This window comes from Octodon degus, unplaced genomic scaffold, assembly GCF_000260255.1.
Source record: "Octodon degus isolate 3935 unplaced genomic scaffold, OctDeg1.0 scaffold00098, whole genome shotgun sequence".
Classification (NCBI taxonomy): domain Eukaryota; kingdom Metazoa; phylum Chordata; class Mammalia; order Rodentia; family Octodontidae; genus Octodon; species Octodon degus.
The window spans coordinates 5,283,798-5,290,781 of NW_004524674.1; the positions used below are offsets into that span (position 1 = coordinate 5,283,798).

The window sequence follows — 6,984 nt, forward strand, 5'->3', positions numbered from 1 at the left end:
ACCCGAGAGACATCTTAGCAGTAACTGGCATGTCATGACAAGCAGCCCGTGTTCAGAATACCACAATGACAGGCACTCCCAATATGAAACCACTATTACAAATTACAAAGGCCAGCTTTCAATGGCTTCACTATGTGACCTTTCTTTCTGAGATAGGGTTTCACTATGCATTTTAGGCTGGCCTTAAACTCACAGTGAACCACCTGCCTCAGCCTTCTAAGTGCTTGGATTACAGGAGAGCATCACCATATCCAGCTCTTTTCTTGATGCCAAATCTGTCATGAACTTTCCTAAGAAATATGTTCCCAGCTAGCTATGGTAACATATGCCTACACTCCCAGCATTCTGGGAGGCTGAGGCAGGAAGATTACAAATTTAAACTGAGACTGGGCAATTTAGCAAGACCTTGTCTCAAAATAAAAAAGAGGTAGGGATATAGCTCAGTGTGAAGGTCCTGCATTCAATCCCCAGTGTAGGAAAAAAAAAGTTTATTACGCTTTTCTGTGTCTTTTTCTTGTTTCTTGACACAGGGTCATATGGTTGCTCAGGCAGGCGTCAAACTCACAATCTTCCCGCCTCAGCTTCCTAAATGCTGGAATTATAGGCACGCACCACAACACCTGGGTTTTCTTTATGTCTTATACCGACAAATGTTCTCAAAATGAGGAACTCCATATTTGGCCAGTTCTTTCCTAATCTTCCTTAACATTTACCTAGTCCTTTATATTGACCAAGGGCTTCCTTTCTCATGTACCTACAGTTTGCAAAAATCCTTTTGCACAATTTAACTGATCTGTCTTGATAAATACAACTGCCACTTGACAGGTAAAGAGGTTAAGTGACCTCCTCACACACACCGGAGGCCAGTGAATGAGCTTTAATTAAAAATGATCATCCCAACATCTGTGAGTGAGGTGGAGCTGCAGCTCAGCGGCAGGCACTTGCCTAGCATATATAAGGCTCTGCATTCCATCCTCAGTAATACAGAAGAACAACAACAACAAAAACCCCTACAGGTAGCACATCTACTTCACCACTGACTCCTTTGCAAAGCTCCCCTTTTATAATCAGCTGAAGCAGATTTTAGCTGATGTAATTCCTTCAAGAGTTTGGCAAAAGGTCAGATATCACAGCCTCAACACTGAGCAGGCAGATGGCTGTTCAGGAACACAGAGGAAGCGGGGAGACCAGGGCCTCCCCACCTAGATCAACCATCAAAGCAAGAGACTTAGTCAGGTGCAGCAGCACACACCTGTAAGGCCATCACTCTGGGATGCCGAAGCAGGAGCATCCCAAGTTCAAGCTCAGGCTGGGCAACTTAGCCACACCCTATCTCAAACAAAAATAAAAACTAAACTGAGAAAGGGTTTTGATGTATAGCTTAGGGTGGTCTGGAAATCACCATATAGCCCAGGCTGGTCTGGAACTCATGGTGATCCCCTTCCCCATGCTGGGATTATAGACAGTTGCCACCTCAGTAACTTAAAAAAAAAAAAAAAAGTAAAAAAGAGTTGGGGATGCAGCTCAGTGTGAGAGATTTGGGTTCAATTCCCAGTGCAAAACAAAAAACAAACCCAAAAACAACCCCCGAAGGAGGCATAAAAGTCAAAAACCCTCAGTTGGGCTTTGCAGTTATTTAAATTTGTTGCAGAACTCCATTTTAAAGGGTTTCCCTTTTTGGCTTCTTCACCCCAAAACACTGAGCTTTATTTAGGGGGCGTTTCAGTGTTAAGCACTTGCAAGGCCCTGGGTTAGATTTCCAACACCAAGAAAAAAATGTAAGTATTACTTTGGGGTGGGGTTATTCACTCTTTCTGTACTTTAGTTCTTTGCTCTACAGCAGTAGCTTACTCATTATTATTTAAATAATGTCTTTATTATTACATAGAAAGCTTAACCCAGCATTCAGGAGGCTGAGACAGGAGACACAGAAACAGTTCAAGCCCAGCCTGCTGGGCTACCTACATAGGTAACTCTCAAAAAGCCAAAGAAGGGCCAGCCAGATAGCTCAGCAGATTAAAGTGCCTGCTTAGGCAGATGCAGGGCCTGGGGTTCAATCACCAGCATGCTGTGCTGGCCCCACCCCCGGGGTGTGCCCAGATGGCGACTGAGACTGAGTGTGGTGGCACGCACCTGTAATCCCAGCGCTTGGGAGGCTGCAAACAGGAGAATCACTACGAGTCGGATCTGCGAATTGAGACCCTGTAGACCCTGTACTAAATACATAAAAAAGAAAAAAAAAACAAAAAACAAAAAAACAAACAGCTGAGAAAATGAGCTCGGCAATACAGCACTTGTTTAACATGCGCAAGATCCTGGGCTCCATCCCTAGCACCTCCCTCCCCCAAAAAGTCAAAGTGCCTAGCACACAGCAGTTCAACAGATGTTAACTGTTCCTAAAACTACTCTATTTGCTCTTTATTATTCTGGAGAAGTGTATACTGTGAGTGCAACTGCTGTGATACTGCGTGCAAGATTGCTTCCTCAGGAAACTCTGCTCAGTGAACACGCACAGGCTAAGGGCTTTGTCCTGAGATGCCTCTTGGAGGTAGACAGCCCTAGACACAGGCCTCTCTTTCTGTCCACTACTGTACATTGTCAATGGTTCTCTAAGGACTCAGTTACCACTAGCGAACTCCTTCGGAACAGGTACTTCCCATAAGTACCAGTAGCACGAAACACATATTACAGGTGAACTGGTGCTAACAGATGGTTAGGGAGGCAGCATGTTTACAACTCCCTTTAAATTTTTTATAACAGAGTATCCCAGGGCCAGGGAGATAGCTCAGTGGTGTAAGCACCTGCCTGGCAAGTGCAAGGTCCTGAGTTTGATCCCTAGTACCAAAACAAAAACAAAAACAAAGAAACACAGGGTCTTCCTAAGTCTGTAAGTTGTAAACTGCCCAGGCTGGGTGTAAACTTGTGATCTTCCTGCTTCAGCCTGCCAGAGTACTGGGATTACAAGCGTGCCACCATGTCCTTTATTTTTTTAGTGCTGGTCATCAACTCCCACATTTGCCCCACATGACTGACAGGGCCAGCAGGCCACTTGCACAAAAACATTTGAGTCAGCATTGTTCCTGATGTAGATATTCCTTGATCGCGGCAGACAAGTGCTCTACCACCGAGTTACACTATCACGCTCTAACAGGGTCCTTAAAGCTCCAAGGGCCAAAACCAGGTATGTGACTTTGGGCTGTCTGAAGTTATATAGAACTCTGCACAACCTCTTAAGATTTCATTGCATGAGATACAAAGTCTTTTGGGGCTGGGAGTACAGCTCAGTGGCAGAACGCTCGCCCGGTATGTGTGAGGCCTAAGCCTGACTCCCAACAGCAGAAACTCTTCTAGATGAAAGCTCCTCAGATTAGGGGACCATCTTTGGATTCTGGGAAGTAACAAAGCAGTGTCAGGTAAACTTGAAAGCAAGCATCTCACTACTACTCAGCCAAACCACTTCTAGGTAGACTCCCCAGGAAAACGATTGACAGGAGCAGCAGGAGACTTGCACAAAAAACCTTCGTGTCAGCGTTGTTCCTGGTGTAGAGCAACTTCGTCGGAATCCATTGGTGGGGAAGGAGTAAATAAAATGTTCCTGAGATATATTTCAGAAACACACTGGGGGAAAATACCACCCACACATACATCTAGATAGTAACATATACGAACAGTTTACTGTTTTTTGGTACTGGAGACTGAACCGAGGGTCTTTACAGCACTGAATTACATTATTAGTTGTTTTATTTATTTATTATTTTATATTTTGAAGCAGAGTTTCACTATGTGGTACAGACTGGCCTTGAACAGTGATCCTCCTGCCTCAGACTCCCAAGTGCTGGAATTATAGATGTGTCCCACCATAACCAACTGTTTTTATAATTTGAGATCAGTTCTCACTATATGGCTAAGCTGCCCAGGCAGGGCTTGAATGTTCTATCATCGTCTCCTGCCTCAGCCTTCCAGAGTGCTGTAATTACAGGCAAGCACCACCATGCCTGGCTCAGAGCCATTTATTTTATAAATATATGTGGAAGAGTGTGAACCACTGTCAAGATGAATTAACAAAAACTGTGACAGTGATGGTCTCAGCAACAGGGACAGTATGTTCATGGGATTACAAGTGACAGATTTTGATTGACAGACAGGGAGTCACTGAGAAGTTCAAGATGGCCTTGGGCTCATGACAGAGCCCAGGCTGGTCTCCAATTTGCTGCAATCCTTCTGCTTCAGCCTTTCTGAATGCTGGGATTACAGGTGTGTGCCACCACATCTGTTTGGAGTTTACCTTTATTAACAAGGAAAAACAGGGACAGGGAGACAGCTAAGGAGCATTAGCACCTGCTTGGCAAGCACAAGGTCATGAGTTCAATCCCCAGTACAGAAAAAAAAAAAAAAAAAAAAAAGGAAAAATAAAGAGAAAGTATCCATACTGTTGTAGCATATGCCCAACAAAAATATGGAAACAGCGGGCCTATCCCGTAGCTCAGTTCTTTAAGTGGCTGCTTCAACAAAGCAGTCAGGCTCAGGATGCTGTGGTTCGATCCCCACAATTCAAGCCAGCCAAACTTGCCCTGAAGGCATTTGGAGAAAAAAAAAATCCTAAAATATGGAAACAACTGGAAGACAAATATGGAAGCTAAAATGGTAAGTATTAAAATTATTTGGTGAGAATGAATGTTGTCATTTGATATTCCTCATTTAATTCTACACACTGTTTGGACTTAAGACTTGTCTTCCTGGCTGGGCGTGGTGGTGCACACCTGTAATCCCAGCACTCAGGAGGCTGAGGCAGGAGGGAGTTGTAAGTTTGAGACCAGCATGGGCTACAAGTGAGCTCAAGACCAGCCTGAATGAACTGCACAGCGAGACCCTGTCAAAAAGACTTGTCTTTTTTGGGGCTGAGGAGATGGCTCAGTAGAATAAGTGCTTGCCTGGTAAGCGCAAGGGCCTGAGCTCAATCCCCAGTTCTGCGCCACCCTCCCCAAAAAAAGACTTGTCTTTTTCTGTACATCTTGCTGTATAGTCCAGTTTGTTGATTGTACTGTAGCTTTATTTACTAGCTTTATATATACTACAGTACTGAATGTAAGAATTATGGAAATAAAAGCAAAATCAAGAGTTTCCTTTGGCCATTTCTTTGTTCTGAATAGTGTATGTACCACATGGAATTCCTCATTTAGTGACTAATTCAATTAACGATCTAGGGCCGGGGAGATGGCTCAGTAGAATAAGCACTTGCCTGACAAGCACAAGGCCCTGAGTTCAATACCTGGTACCACAAAAGACAAAACAACAAACAAAAAATCAATTAACGATCTAGTCACAGGACCATTAACTTTAAAAAAAAAATTTTTTTTAAGGATCATTAACTTGATTGTTAAATGAAGAACATATACAGTTGTTTGTGTTAAAAGCAAACAAAAAAAACAAAATTGGGAGGCTGAGGCTGAGGGATTGTTGTGAATTCAAGACCAGCATGGGCTACAAAGTGAGCTGAGGGCTAGCCTGAACTGCACTGTGAGACCTCATCTCACAAAAAAAAAAAAAAAAAGCTCTTTTTTGGGCAATGCTGGGGATTGAACCCACAACACTGCACATGCTAGGCAAGTGCTTACCACTGAGCTCCAGTTCCAGTCCCCTTCTCCCACTTTAAATTTTGAGTGGTACATGGGTGTGGTGGTAGCCCATGTGTGGAGGTGCATGCCTGTGATCCCAGCACTCCAGAGGCTGAGGCAGAAAGATCTGGGAGGATCATGGCAAGCATGACCTCACAGTAAGACCTTGCCTCAAAGCAAAACAAAACACAAAAACAAACAAAAAACAAACTCTAAGAGGTCTCCCTAAATGACCACGCTGTTCCTGATCCTTCCTCAGCCTCTTGAGTGGCTGCAATCATAGGTATAAGTAAGCCAAAACGCAATGCATAGCATAAATTAAAATATATGGAAAAGGGGCTGGTGAGATGGCTCAGTGGTCTAAAGCACCTACTTAGAACAAGCTTAGCAAAGCACAGGGACCACGGTTCAATCCCCCAGCACCACATGCCAGTCAGCCTCGCCCCCCTGGTGGGCTGAGCTGCCCCCCCCACAAATAAATAAAATTTAAAAAAAAATGGAAAAATCCAAATACATAAAAAGTAAAGAGAATAATGTATTCGTTATCCAGCTTTATGAATAACACATTGCCTTTATTGTCTCGTGTATTTCTAGCCACTCCACAAACTTTTGTGGTGAAATTTATGTGTTGAAATGTATACATGTTGGGGCTGGTGAGATGGCTCAGTGGTCTAAAGCACCTACTTAGAACAAGCTTAGCAAAGCACAGGGACCACGGTTCAATCCCCCAGCACCACATGCCAGCCAGCCCCGCCCCCTGGTGGGCTGAGCTGGTCACACACACACACACACACACACACAAAATAAATAAATAAATAATTAAAAAAAAAAGAAATGTATACATGTTAATTATTTTAAATATTTTGAAGTAATCCCTTAACCCACCATACTACTATGACAAAGGTATTGTATCTGACTGACCCCGTTGTAAAAAGGGGAAAAAATATTAATATCTTATGTTTTCTTCTCAGAGTCTCACAATTTTATATTTAGGTCTATTATCCATCTCAAGTTAATTCCTGTGTATTATTTGAGTTGGGGGCACAGTTAATTTTTCTTTCCTGGGCTATTCCATTACTATTTGTGGAAAGATTTCTCTTTCCTCATTGAGTCACTTTAGTGCCTTTGTAGAAAATTATTTAGTCATCATATATGTTCCCATGCTGCCCCCGTACTGGGGACTGAACCTAGGGCTTTCACCTGTGCTACATCCTCAGCCCTTAAAAAATTTTTTTGAGGGGGCTGGGGAGATAGCTCAGTAGAATAAGTGCTTGCCTGGCTTGCCTCAGTAGAATAAGTGCAAGGGCCTGCGTTTAATCCCTGGTTCTGTAAAAAAAAAAAAAAAAAAAAAAAAAAAAAAAAATTTGGT

At 43.2% G+C, this 6,984-nt stretch overlaps 1 protein-coding gene across 4 annotated transcripts in view; it reads right to left on the bottom strand.

The window, feature by feature from the left end:
• Tp53 (tumor protein p53) overlaps positions 1–6,984 on the bottom strand; it is a 28,162-nt gene that overhangs the window by 7,887 nt on the left and 13,291 nt on the right. The window contains exon 2 of one of the 4 annotated variants that reach the window (XM_023723302.1): positions 4,761–4,772. The exons of 2 other annotated variants lie outside the window; for them this stretch is intronic. The gene's annotated coding sequence lies outside the window, so the exon portion shown is untranslated. Of the gene's footprint in view, positions 1–2,133; positions 2,168–4,760; positions 4,773–6,984 lie in introns of those variants that run through there. One more of the 4 variants, XM_023723303.1, reaches the window with a different exon arrangement.